This window comes from Apteryx rowi, unplaced genomic scaffold (genome assembly GCF_003343035.1).
Source record: "Apteryx rowi isolate R43461 unplaced genomic scaffold, aptRow1 scaffold_402, whole genome shotgun sequence".
NCBI lineage: Eukaryota > Metazoa > Chordata > Aves > Apterygiformes > Apterygidae > Apteryx > Apteryx rowi.
In genome coordinates this window covers 336,406-350,074 of record NW_020450552.1, presented here as the reverse complement: position 1 = coordinate 350,074, position 13,669 = coordinate 336,406, and the positions used below count along the sequence as shown (strand labels likewise).

The window sequence follows — 13,669 nt, the reverse complement described above, 5'->3', positions numbered from 1 at the left end:
CCCCCCCTCCAAAATAAGAGGACAACCTTCGCTTTTTTTTCTCGGCTTGTTTCCTTTCCGTGTTAGCAGATTAACTTCTCCGTTTAAGCGCTTTCTCCACCTCCCACTTAAGCGCTTAATTTCCCGTGTCACGATATCGGAGCCTCCTTTAACAGAAACCTGGGTGACGGTTATGGTGCCACATGCTATCACATTTATCATCTCTGTCCCTTTGGGTATTAACGAAGGACCAAAGTGCTGTTAATCGCGTATTGCGCTGGGCTGGGTTTTTTTTGTTTTTTTTTTTTTTCCCTCTTAGCGTTAAAACGCGAGTTTCCTTCCTGCACTAGAGTGGGGGACATAATCCGAGGCCATTTGAATTGTGCCAGTTATTTGTAGGTGTTTTCCTCTCCTCCCACACACCCCAAAAATGAGTAAATACCCTCCCCGCAGATAGCCCAGCCTAATACTGTGATCAGATCTGGCCATTCACCTCCTCTTCTCCGCCTACAAAATTCTCTGTCTCTGTCACCCGGGTCGCTATTTGTCATTGGCTTAGCTATTTTTTGGTGGCTGTTTCTATGTCATTTCTCGGTGGCCAGCAGCTCTGTCTTTCGTAGCTTATAAGCGTGATCGTGCTTATTGTGATATGCAATGAAATCACTCTCGCAGCGCATCTGATAAGCGATTACCCCGCTGCACACACATAATATGTGACACTGTGCCTTTTCCTCCACGACGCCGTTTAACCCCCTCGGGACTGGATGCGGCGTGGGCGCTCGCCTCTCGGAGTTGCGCGCACACAAGACATCTTTTTGTTGCAGCGGCGGCTCGGTGGGAGCGGGAGCGCAGGCAGGGATAATAACGCGCCGCGGGGCGGGCGAGCCGCAGAGAGCGAGCGCTACGCGCGCAGCGGCTGCCAGGCCATCGGGCGCTCTCCCAGGCGCGATTCCTAGCGCTACTTTTTATTCCTCTTCCTACTTCCCTATTCACTTTCGGCCGCCGAGGGCTTTTTCCGAGGCAGGAAGGCGGGTGGACGTTTTCCCAAACGCTGTTTGATCCCCGGGCGCTCGGGACTCCCGCGGAGCCGGCGGGAGCGTAGGATGCGCAAGGCAGGCGGCATCGGGCCCCGCCGAGGCGCCCGTGCAGCGCGGACCGGCCCGGCTGCCCCCGTGATTGGCTGCGGGGCCGCGGCGCTGGGCGCGGAGGTTGGACCGGGTCGCCGCGCCGCGCCGCGCTCCGCTCCCCTCCCCCCGCACATCCCTCCGCTGCGCTGCGCCGCGCCGCGCCGCGCCGGGCCGAGCGCCCTCGCCCCCGAGAATAACGAGTTAACCGAGTCACGTAGGAGGGACGTAGCGAGGAGTTGGGGTGCAGAAGTGCTGTACAAAAGATTTCTGTGTACATGGCTGAAAGCCTGTAGCCTTAAAGTGAAATGCAAAACTTAGTGTTTCCAGCATGGTGACTGGATTGTGATTCAAGGTATTTTCTGTGTAACGCAGAAACACAATAGTGCAAGGAGATTTTCCTGCCTTGAATCCTTAAGGTTTCCTTGTGTTCTTTTGATCTAACACACAAATTGCACTTTTTTCAGTCCCTTTTCCCTAGGAATAGCTGCTTCGATTGTCTCTACGGTTTATTACCTTTCTGTCCTCACAACTAGAAAATTCAGCTTAATCTCTGAAATTGCGATACTAGTAAGATCCTGTTGAAATTTAGCACTTATTTCTTTAGATTCACATCATTATTCTCAGACTGTTTTAGGAAACATTTTTAACAGTTAGTGTGGGAATGTGTACAAAGCTGTTTTGTTGTAGCTGTGTATACTTTGAAATATCAGTATTTGTAAAGATTTACACTATTCAACAGTGGAAGTAAACTTACAAACACTGACTTTCACTTTCAAGGAAATAACTGTCCCGACTCATAGTTAATTTAGAAAAAAATTTTAAGTCAGTACTGTACAGGTGCGTATACTCCCCCCCACTATTTGACAACCATGTTGAATAGCATGCAATTTATGCCTATTTTTCATTTTAATTAAAATCTGTGCTTAGTACATATTTGACTATATCAAACAACTGTTCTTTTTAGCTTTTTTATTTCTCAGCTGCACTATTCCCATATTTTACAATTACATAAAGGTGGGTGTGGCTAAAATGAAAGCAGTAAGCAATCTAATATCAATATATGGTGGATGCTAAGTAGTTTTTACTTTCTTATATTTGATATACCCTTATTTTGAGGTATTTGAGAAAAATCATGTAGCTTAAATAGACCCTTGTAGAACTGCTTGCATTTTTCACCTTAGTTAAAATGTCAAACATTAACTGGGGTTACTTGGCCCTGGAAAAGTTACATTCAGAGGAAATATCAAATGAACTTAAAGATCTAAATGTATGTATTTACATTATATCGATAAATGAAAGTTAAAGTTATATGACTAGTACAATATTGCTTAGGTATACCATGTAGCATAGTAAATATATTATTTTTTAATTTTTTTTCTTTTCAGTTTGATCTCTTGTCTTGATTCTCAGAAAAACATCCAAATAAACTTCAGTTGTCCTCTTTAAAAAAAAAAAAAAATTTACTGAACGTTTCCAAGCTATATCCTTTCCTTTTATAAATATAAATCTACTGAAGCTTGAAGTGACTTTGAAATTTTTAATTTTCAAAAATAACAGTAATTTGAAAATGCGAGTATGTGTATATATGACTTTTGCATGAATTACAGTAGTATTACATAGGAAACATACTGTAGTAGTATTTTAAAGGTAGACTTTATATAGACTTAGATAACAAGATATTACAGTGTGGGGTGTGGGGGTTTTTTTGTTTGTTTTGTTTTTTCTTAGCTAGTGGAACTGAGGCTATATACACTATTCCATCGGAAAGTGGTATCACACAAGAAATTTTGCTTTGAAGTTATAGCCTTTCTTTGCTTAATTATCCTTATACTAATAAGACAAATTTTGTAGTTAAGTACAATTGGAACTGCATACACAGTACCTGTCCGTGTACACCCTGCCTGTGATCACTGTAGGGAAGGTGCACATCTCATCCATCTTGAATGTCAAAAGCCATCCTAACAGGTGTATCTACACTTTTCTGTAACACTTTTAAGTATATACAAGCACACTACCTTTCTTTATGTAAAAAGTAGTCACTTAACAGCTAGCATTTCTTTTATGGGAACTTACTATTTTTTGTTATTTCAATTGGGAAGCAATAAACTACTAAACATATAGAGAAGAACTGGGAAACTTACCACTGTATTCTATGAATATGCTGCAGGTATTCAGCTTCTCAGATATAATCGTTCCCCCACCCCCAAAAGCCCGTTGCTAGTCATTCCTGTAATTTACATTCATTACAAATTGTCGAAAGGAGAGCGCATCTTGGACTTGTTTTGACTGTCTGTGAAAGCAATAGGGAATGAAATTGTAGCCTTTTGTGTACAAGCAGAAAATGATTTTTATGGTAAATGTCTTAAAAATAAAAATAACTAACTTCACACCAATAAGTATCTCTATAGATATTTCCATACATATGTTATTACAAATTTTTAAACAGTTGATATCTAACATTGGAACCTGAGCTCAAAAATTATAATCTTTTCCATTAACAGTAATGCTTAGAATATTTTGTTTGAACAGGCTGCCTAAATTACTTTTGTAGATAGTTCTCTGTGGGTCTTCTCACACAGCTTTTTTTTTTTTTTAATTGAACTAGCAATGTACTTTTAAGATAGAAATAATGATGATATGCCCCACAAATATTAAGGGGGCAAGAGACAGAGTAGAGATGGGTAGCCACAAGTCTCCTGTAACTTTTTTTCTGAGTGAAAATATTGCTTTGCAATTTTATTTTGTGAGTTGTTGGCATGAGTTCTGTAGAATTTTTAGGTAACTGGTGTTTTAACACACAACAAGAAAGATAAGTTAGGTTTTAAAAGGAATCTAGTTCTTGAAAAAAATCTTGATTTTTGGATAGGCAATTTCAGAAGTGGTTAGAACTAGCTAAGTATAAAAGTTTCTGCCTTTGTTTTAATAGGGCTTAAGGAGAGGTCTATATTGATTTTTGTTTTTTTAACCCTTTATTTTAATTTTTAAGAAGACTCCAGTTCTACTAAAAGAAACTTTGGGATATCTCTTATCCACTAGAGAGTTGATGGTACAATAACTGAGGAATAATTTTATTCTTAACTTTGTTAATTGTTGCGTGAGAACTTCCAGCAGGCTTGCATGAAGATTGCAGTGGCATAACAGAACTTGAGCTCTAATGCAGCTATAAGTCTGGCAATTTTTTACTTTAATATTGCATCTAATTATGGGTTATTGCACCTTTTAAAAAATGAGTTCTCTTCACAGAGAGTACTAGGTTTCCTAGATCTTATATAATCCTGAACACTTCCTCATATCTTGGCAATGAACAGTTGCTAGTGTATAAGGGTGACCCCCCCACACACACATTTATTACCATATATACACATCTACGGTAGAAAATGTAAATTATATATCTAGCTTTTATTTTGTTAAAAGCTTCCTGAGATATCTTTTAAAACTGAAGATGATATTGTTAAATTGCTCAAAACTGAAAAAAATAGCAGTGACTTCCAGTGATCGTTATTAATGTCTAAAGGAAACCACTGCTAGAAATAGGGAAAAAAAAAAGTCTTGACTATTTAGTTTGTTTTCAAAAACTGCAATGAGTGTATCTACTGTAAATAGATTATTAATAAACTTTTTAACATAGAATTTAGTTGCAACTAGTAATTTTATTTCATGCTAAATAAAATACAAAATAAGACTTGGGTTGAGAAAAAAGATAATTACACATATTGATTATTTAGGCTTGTATTTTCATATACAAAGGTTTTAAGCAAGTCCAGCTTCAATATTATCTTTAACTGTATTAAATCTCAGTGTAAGCATTGGGAGAAAATTTTCAGAAGCATTTTTATGTTTCTGATTTATTAACAGAAACTTTTTTTAAAAGGGTGTAATAGAAGAAATGTGTGGAATATATGAAAATACAGACAAATTCCTTTTTATTATGAAAGTAGGGTGCTTATGATAGATCCTTAGCTGTGGGGATTTTTTTTTTTTTATTTTTAGTATTTTCTGGAATATGCTTAAAGAATAGAAAGCAAATCTGTGGAAATATTTGTAAACAGGTGACTTGATCTAGGCATCTGCTGCTCATTTATTAGACATAGGGTGTGTCTTGTTGTACTGTCTATATTACAAAAAAAGGCAAACTAAATTTAAAAATTTGGCTTTGTGAATGCATTATTTCCTCCAGTAGATATTTGAAGATAGTACTACCGCTATCAAGTTATACTTTGTTCTTACCTGATTACTCTCATGGCCAATATATTTATTTTGTTGGGTTTTTTTAATTTTATTTCATCTCTGAGTGTATATGACTTTGCTATTTCCATTTCATGTTTTAAAGTAATTAATATTTACACAACTATATTTTAGTAAAGGCACTAGTGGTACTACTTATGTCTTTAAGAGAAAAAAAATAAAGCTCCTTAAAGAAAAACACTAGAAGCTGAATACTTAATAGTCAATAGCATATTTGGGAAGTATGACAGTAGCACTCACACATCGGTTAAGTAGTTTATACTTACCTGTTTGAGGGCGGAGGGAGAGGTTGGGGGAGGGGTGGTTCCCTCCCCCCATTTTTTCTTTCTCTTACTTTGCTCTTAAAATTCTGTGAGAAGAATGAAGGCAGAAACATGCTAATCTGATTTGTTTCAGGAGGCTTCTGATAATAGAGGCCTATCACAGGTGTTCCTAATCAAGTCAGTTTGGTTAAAAAAATAAGTATTTTTAAAATTAGGGTTTCCTGTAGCATAGGCAATGTGAGGGTCAACCCAATGACCTACATCTATGTTTGGGGATCAACCATGAAACTGTGGGTGTTGGAAAAATGTTATAATACATGACATTTTCATTGCAGGTTTCGACCTTTCAATAGAGAGCTGATTTTGGAGAATGACTTACTCCTGTGATTGAAAAACTCTCTCTGGAAGGTTGATGGAGCATGAGCATGGTATATATTATATTAACATTTCTCTTATTACATATGTTCTTTATTTTAAAAAATTTATATCGTAATGTAACTTCTTTGGATTGTTAAAAATAAGCCAGTTCTGCTGGGTTTGTTCAAGATTTTGTTTGTTGAAATAATTCTTCTTCACACTCCCTCTGTAAATTTTAAAAGACTAAATAAAAGTATTCACACAGGCTGTCTTCAGAAGGAAATAAAGTGGCCAAAGTATGCACAAAAAGCTGAGTTTGCCATAGCCTTGATCACTGAAGTTATATAAATTCTCCATATAGTATTGTTATCATATTCTTGTCTTGGCAATTACTCCAGCTGAAATGTTGCTAATCCAAAAACAAAATATGGGTGATGTAGTTTTTATTTTTAAGTAACTTTATTTTTTGTCAGGTGTGTTTAAAGATAAGAATAGAGAACTAGTTGAGTGCATTTCAGTGTAATGTGCAAAATCTGTTCTGAAAAGTATTAATAAGCTAACTACTTGACAAGTGAAGAAACAGAAAACAGGGGAAATGGTTTTCAGAGCCCTCCACCTTTAGAAGAACAGCCAGAAATTTGAAGTATTTCCTATATTTGTCAATAAATAACTATTGTCTGGTAAAAGTGAATAACTTAATACTAATAAATATGAACTATACTACACTCATCTTGCAAGTCCTGCATTGCACTAAAAGTGCTAATTTGGCTGAAACCGAGAAATCCATTCAAAGTAATCATAACCTATCTACTTGTATATGAATAATCTTAACTAACTAATTACATAAACAATTGAAATTAAAATAGTAACTGCGCTTGGATTGAGTAAATTTGTTTAAATAGTAAATGGGGGAGAAAAAAATGTAAAACTTTATCTTTAGCAAAATATATTATGTCACAACAAATTTTATGGACATGTCGTGACATTAGCAATTCCAGCTTTCAGCTGGAATCCAGTTTTTATCCTTAATCAAATCTGTCTGTTTTCAAGAGTACATTTTTTTGGTAGGAAGTAATTGTGCCATAATATTAGACAAGTTTTAAAAAGCAAAATTTTAGATTGTACAGTAACTGCTAATTTATATCAAGAAAAAGTTCCAGCAAATCCAGTGAAGTGTAAATTTCATCTTTCCTCGATGTTGTAACTAATGTCTAATATGACTGAAGAACTGCTAGCTTTTACTATTAATACACCTTCTGTTAGAGAAGTATTTGAAGCAATGTCCTGAATGTATTTTTCATATATTGCTATAATTTTATGAGTAGTTAAGACCTCCTGTAGAAAACTATCAGATCAGAAACAAAACTTGGAATGCACAAAATATAGAATCTAGGGAAAACAAGTGAAACCTAACTTTATATAAACTTTGCAATTTGTGATTAATGAATACATAGTTCTTTAAGTTTTAATCTCTTTTCTTTTTGTGGTTAAAAATGACAGTAAAAGTATTTTTATTAATGTTGTTATAGTGTTGGGATAACGTGTCTAATATGATCCTAAATAAATAAATATTTTACAATCTGTCTAGAAACTGCTCTAAATATACTGCAATTCTGGTTCTGGTGGGTTGTTTGTTTGTTTGTTTGTTTGTTTGTTTTAGTTCTCTTAAGAATATAAGGATTTCACAAAACACTTCTATGATTTTGTGTTGTGTTTTTTTTCCCCCTGTACAAAAGCAATTACATTCTTGTTAATGAAAATCAGGATTATATTGCAAGGCGAAAGTATCTAAGGCTCCCTTGTGACATATTTAAAAGGTGAAAGTTTGATGGAGTGTTCCTTGGTCTGACACAAGTTCAGAGTATTTCTTATAGAATCTTATTCAGCAAAAACTATAGTGTCTGCTTCACAACTGTAAATCAAAGGGATTTTAAATTTAGGGCCTAATCCTGCAGACTTTTAAATACACAAGTAATCCTAATGACTCAGTTCCATGAATAAGGATTTGCAGAATAATGTTCTTATTAGATCCAAACTTTATTTCCTTTCATGAATAAAAGATACTAAAATATTTTGAACTTTGATGCAAGTCTTAATAAATTAAACAACAAAAAAAAGTCCAGGGAGGAATTTTGCAGTAATGCATTTAATTGCAAACCTTACTCATTTACAAGCTCAAATATCTTTCAAGTTTGTCAGTTATCATTAAAATCCACTTTTCAAGTGTTGATTAGCTCTAGAACATTTTCATGCTGAAATTTGGCCTGTATTATTTCTGTTCCAGAACTTTTCTATATTTAATAGTCTGCATAGCTGTTTCATGCCTCGAGGAGTAGTTGAAGCTTTCAGGAGAAATGGGGGGGGGTGGTTATTTTCTTACTCTTAGCTTCTGCTATTGCAGTACTTATTTAGGCAAAATTCTTAATGATTTTGATGGAAGATGAGCCTGAATAAGGGCTGAGTGCTGGCCCCTTAAAAATTGTTGGTGTGGCTATTACAAATTGTATGGTTAACTTCGTAAACTGTTTTGCAATACCTAATTGTAATGAGGCTGAAAAGATAAAAATGTACAGACTTCTTTGCTGAAGTGCTTCCCATGTGTAACTTTTCATGGTCACTTTTACTATTCGTAATATAGGTATTCACATGAGACTCTACAGACCTTGTTGACTAAATCATAATTTGATAGCTGACAATGCATGCTTATTACTGTTCTAAAAGAGCTGTTGCAGATGCCTTTGTCAACTCATTTATGCTTTCTTTAAGGACTTCTCTTGCTTTTCAAATGCAACTTAAATAATTTCCCTGAAAGAGATATGAAGCTATTAATGCAACCCATGCCTTGTTATTACAACACATGTAAAATCAGCCATTGTTTGAAAACCTTATGATACCTTGGGCATAGTTGTTACAATTTTTGAAATCTGAAACAACTGAATTTTCTGGATTTTGCTAGTCTAAACTAGATTCAGCCTTAATATTATTTAAAAATGGAGTTCTGTATGCTATTAGATCTAAATAAACATTTAACTTTTGTTATTAGGCCAGGCATTTAATGATGCATCTATACTGCAATGATTTCAGACTGGTATACAATTACACTTCATTTTTTTTCTTGCCTGTTGATAAAAATGGTCCTGCAAGGCAATTGGGAAAGAAGAACAAATGACACATAAAGTCTTTAGGAAAAATAGCTAAAACATGCTAATTTGGGATATTTAAATACTTGTTTTTCCTACCCAAAACCAAATATGTGAGAGTAAGGTATTGCCTCTTTTTTTTTTTTTTTTTTTTTTTTTTTTTTTTTTTTTNTATGTAATCAGAGTTCTCTTAAAAGTTCGACTACTGTCTTGATGGCTCATTAATCCACCTTGGTTTAGACTGCTGTTCACCCAGTAACATGAAAAGAAGAGAGCATGTATGAAGATGTGATTGCTGACTGAGTAGTGTGTTTGAATAAGCCCTATTTCTAGCTTTGTTAATTTTGAATTTATTTTAACTACATGGATATTCAAAGTAGTTATTTTTCTGAGCATGGGGGGATTTTTTTTTTCCAGAGAACTTTTTTTTTTCTGATAACATTATAAATTTTTTGCAGCAATATTTTGAGAAAATTAGTGCTTTTTAACAAAATATCATGCAAGTAGAATGTCAATCCCACTACTAAGACAATATATTTAAAGCATGAGATCTGCAATATTTGTATTTTTTTAATTTGTGCAGTATTTAAAAATCCTGGTAATGTGCAAATATCTCTAAAATATTTACACCTTTCCATTAACCCACTAAACTTTAAGAACATGCTTCTTACTTACTGTAAATGTCCTTTCATGTTATTTTGAATACATCAGTCCAAAAATTGTCATGATTTCATCCATAAATTCACTTTTTATTTGGTATTAACAGTGATTTTTTTTTTATAGTAAGAAGTTGATCTAAATATTAATCTGAAAATGAACTTAATCACAACCTTTTCAAAAAAGTTTATCAGCATGGTTATGATTTTAACTGATAATTTCCTACTGCAAAATAGAGCATAATGCAAGTCACTTTTAGATATATTGAAAATTTGGGGCAAGACAGGACTTACAGTGGATCTGGGAAATCAAAACATTTGATTTAGATTTTCTGTACAACTCTGGAGCAAAATTTGCTCTTGTTAGATTGGACAGATACTGTGGTCTTGAGGCTGTTGTCACTTCGGTAATTCTGGATACACTTTGCTTCCTCCTATTATAAACTCTTCCATATTTTGGTCAAGATCAAGAATTAGGAAAGGAGATTGCCCTATCCACTGAGACACATTTTAAGGACTTTTAGGAGAAAGTCAGTCTCTAAATCAAAATATATATACAAAATGCCTATTGCAGAACAGAATTCTCTGACACAGGGGTGACAATGTCAGCAGTATCTTGCACATGACAAACAAACTGTTTATCAAAAATAACTATCTTCTGTTTATGTGCCTGTCCTTTGCCCCCCAGGCTCCCCAAAACCAAAAGATTTTCCCAGGGTTTCAGGAGAAGGGAGAATGATGCTCTTGGTGGCAAGCACAGCAGTTATACAAGTGTTAAATGTGTATTTTCTAAATGTATTAGATCCCTTGATTCCACTAATATTTTTCAGTTCTCGGGTAGAATGAATATTAGTTAGGGATTGTAGCTTTTTATGACTCAGGCCTGTGTTTTGGGGGGTGAGGGGTTGTGGGGTTTTTCTTTTTCTATTTTTTCTTTTTTTTTTTTCTTTTTTTAACAAGGGGTCATATGCTGATCTTTGTTATGGATGTGGATATCAATAGTCTAGATGGTATGCAAGGGTTCTCCATACTACTTTAATTATTAAAACTGTACTTTTTAGATCATAAATTTGTTGGGTCTCTGATCAATTCAAAAGTAGCTACAACAGTTTATTTTAAACTCGGAGAAAAATGCTTATACTTTTTGTTCATGGAATTGCCAGGTTTAAAATCTAGATCTTTATTTGCGTGGTGCCTGTTTTGTATCCAGTTTAGAATGCAACTCGGAGACTCTTGAACTAGCAGTGAGAGAATAATTCCTTCTAGAGTATTAATACTGGTAGACTGTGTTCTGTTTTTACATCAGTAACTCTTCAGTTTTCATTAAGGTCTTGATTCCAGCTATGTCACAGTAATTACAGTGATTTGGCTTTGAATATTGTGAGTTTGTTTCAGGAATTTATATTTTTATAAAATTATATAAGAAACCAGTGGAAATGCAAAATACAAGAATGTTCATAGATTGTCCCTTAAATTTATTGACCTTGATCATTTTTTCCTATTTAGAAATGTAGATTTCCTCTTGCGTTTTTGGTGTATGATATTTAGTTTGTTAATCCCACAAAGTCTTTTGACATGAAAATGATCATTCAAAATGTTGAGCAATCTTTTTTGTTTTATTTTTAGGTTAATATAACTTATGTTGGTGACCCACTTGCCATTATGTAAAAATCTGTCGTTGGGAGAGGAATTCATGAAGGCTAACACTAGAGGGCAATTCAAAGCAGGAGGCTAGCTTGCCCACTGCCCCAGAGCAGCTCAGGGTGCCTGTSCCCCCCCTATTGAACAGAGAGGGAACCTATGAAGACTGCCCTCCCCAGGCAGAAGTTGGTCTGTCGCCACCCCCCTAAATCATTTATTTACCTCACTTTTCATGTCCAGTAAATTACTTCAATATGTCTTTGAGTGCTCCACTGAATAAGGAGGAACTTAAGCCAGTTCCTATGCTTTGTTGAATTTAAACTTAAGAAAACCTCTAATTCCACAGTTTCCCTCCCCCCCACCCCATTCACTGCTGCCACTGTCAAAAAAAGCCATAATTTATTCAGTGTGTGTGTTTGGGAGGGGGGGGGGCGGGTAGGAGGAGTGTTGTTTTTAATCTGCTCTTGTTTGCTACATTGAACCCTTAGGATGTTTTCTGCAAGATACAGGTTTTGGGGTGGTAGGGTAACATTGCACAGATACTTAAATGCAATGCCTTTGTTCTTAAGGAAAACAGACTGTATAGTGAGTAAAAAGTATTCTGAATTTGTTTAAAAGCATTAGTAGCATGGAAAATACTTTTCTGACCAATTTTAACCAATTTGCAGTAATACCAGTAAGCCAGGAGAGCCATTACAAAATATTGCAAAATTATGTTAATTAATAAGAAAGGTATAAATAATTCATTTTGATTGAATTAGGTGCTGTATTTAATATTAAACTGAGGTGGAGAGATCTGTGTATATTGTGCACAGTTTAAACAATTTACATAACAAAGTATTACATAATAAATTATAGTTTTTATTGGTTACAATGTTCATTATAGATTTACAGAATATCGTGAACACTTGTAAATAGTAAACTGTAATGCAAAATGGTGATGTCATGCTTCTTGAAAAGCACTCAGGAATTCTTATTTTAGCAATGCAAATTCTATTTCATTATATTGAAATGTATGTATCCAGCCATGTAAATGCTTGCAAGTGCCATAGTACAAATTTCAACACAAGGGCGTTTTATAAGTATGTGTGTGTTTATTTTTATATGCTTATGCTAATCTGAGATAAAAATGGCATGATCGTTCCTACATTCTGTACCCATTTTTTTAGCAGTAGTATCTGTGCATTCTTTGCACAACTTATTATAGATGCCTAAAACTTATTCTTGCTTTAACTGCTCTTTTCTGTAAAGTTTTTTTTAATAATACTTGCTCATAGTCACTTAGGCAGTGCCACAAATGGATAGAAATATTGCAATGCACTGTTACAGTAAACATTTACACCTGTCTTCTGCAGGTCTGATCAGCAACTCTGGTGTGATTTGAAAATATGTAATCTACTGGCAATGATGTGCCCAACCTTAATTGGCGCTGCAGCCTTTGGAAGAGAGATTGTGTCATCACACAGAATAAAATCCAACAATAACTGACCTTGATGAATCTGTGAAAGAAGAAAACATTTTTTTTTTTTACTTCTTAATTTGCCAAATGCACAGAAGAAAAAAGATAATGGATTGCGTGGAATTTAGCCCACTCTGAAGTGGTTAGGTTCTCCAGGTTTGGGGAGGGGGAGGGTCTCTTTGGGGTTTTTTTTGGGGGGGGGGTAGAAAATTAGCTGATAATCAAGGACAGTGATAGAAGAGGTTTTAATAATACACATGAACTCTTGATTTTGATTATGTGAATATTCATACCAAATCTAGCTGAACACTCAAGTGCTTAAACCAGGCATGCATGTAAGCTTTTAAGGAACTGAATCCTTAGCCTTTTGCAGGTAAAACATTAGCAATTTTAGAATAAACATTTTCATGTCAGCATGACTCTCCTCTCCTTTTTTCTTTTACCAGTTAGATTTTTAGGCCTAAATCAAAGAGTTAAGGTCTACTGATAGATAAGTTAATATGTAAAGCTGTATTCAGAATTTTATTTGTTTGAACAAAGCAAGAACAAATTTGTAAGTACCAGCAGCATGCAGGCCAATATTGCAATATTGTTCTGTTCTATCTTTAAGCAGGTGGTTTCATGTGGCAGGCTGGAAGAGATTCTTTTTCTTCCCAGCTTTTGACAAAAAGATGACGCATATGACTCAGAATTAGAAGGGGAAATCTGCCAGTTTGCATCAGTTCCTTAACTTGTGGGTTGCTATTCACCACAAGGAAAATCAGTATTTTCGCACCAATGCTTCTTGAGAGATGAGGAGTAA

General features: G+C 35.2%; 1 long non-coding RNA gene across 3 annotated transcripts in view; it reads left to right on the top strand.

The window, feature by feature from the left end:
* LOC112970711 overlaps positions 1-13,286 on the top strand; it is a 65,470-nt gene extending 52,184 nt beyond the window's left edge. For all 3 annotated transcript variants that reach the window (XR_003255126.1, XR_003255128.1, XR_003255127.1), the window contains 2 exons: positions 5,950-6,042; positions 12,764-13,286. This is a non-coding gene — a long non-coding RNA (uncharacterized LOC112970711). The remainder of the gene's footprint in view (positions 1-5,949; positions 6,043-12,763) is intronic.
* The last annotated feature ends 383 nt before the right edge of the window (positions 13,287-13,669 follow it).